Source organism: Opisthorchis viverrini (genome assembly GCF_000715545.1).
Source record: "Opisthorchis viverrini unplaced genomic scaffold opera_v5_9, whole genome shotgun sequence".
NCBI lineage: Eukaryota > Metazoa > Platyhelminthes > Trematoda > Opisthorchiida > Opisthorchiidae > Opisthorchis > Opisthorchis viverrini.
In genome coordinates this window covers 3,860,920-3,861,309 of record NW_008751665.1, presented here as the reverse complement: position 1 = coordinate 3,861,309, position 390 = coordinate 3,860,920, and the positions used below count along the sequence as shown (strand labels likewise).

General features: G+C 39.0%; 2 protein-coding genes across 2 annotated transcripts in view; one reads left to right on the top strand and one right to left on the bottom strand.

The window, feature by feature from the left end:
• Window positions 1–390, bottom strand: part of T265_00933 (hypothetical protein) — a gene marked incomplete at both ends in the record, with an annotated part of 8,378 nt that overhangs the window by 3,705 nt on the left and 4,283 nt on the right. The window lies entirely within an intron of this gene.
• Window positions 1–390, top strand: part of T265_12670 (hypothetical protein) — a gene marked incomplete at both ends in the record, with an annotated part of 3,997 nt that overhangs the window by 268 nt on the left and 3,339 nt on the right. The window lies entirely within an intron of this gene.

Sequence of the window (390 nt, the reverse complement as noted above, 5' to 3'; positions counted from 1 at the left end):
TGCGCCTACCTGATGAGCCCAAACTGGAAGGGCGAAACCGGTCGTGAGCTGTCGAAGAATTTTCAGCAACCTTATGAGTAGTGCATTACAAATATAAAAAGTCACCTAGTTCCAAGGTTTGATGAAGATGGTGGCATGATAGGGACGGAGATAAGCGCGTCAAGAGGCTTCGTAAAGCTGAGAGCATGTGGTTTACGAAATTCGTGTCACACACAATAGAGACAGTATAAGCATAAATGATAAACGCTAAATGGGTGAATATTGACGTGTGATTCAAATGATTTCAAACTAAAACTCTCGTTTGCGCTGTTCTCCAACTAATGTGCTTGACGAGGACTGCATTTGGTACAATATTCGAATATATATATATATATATATATATATATATAT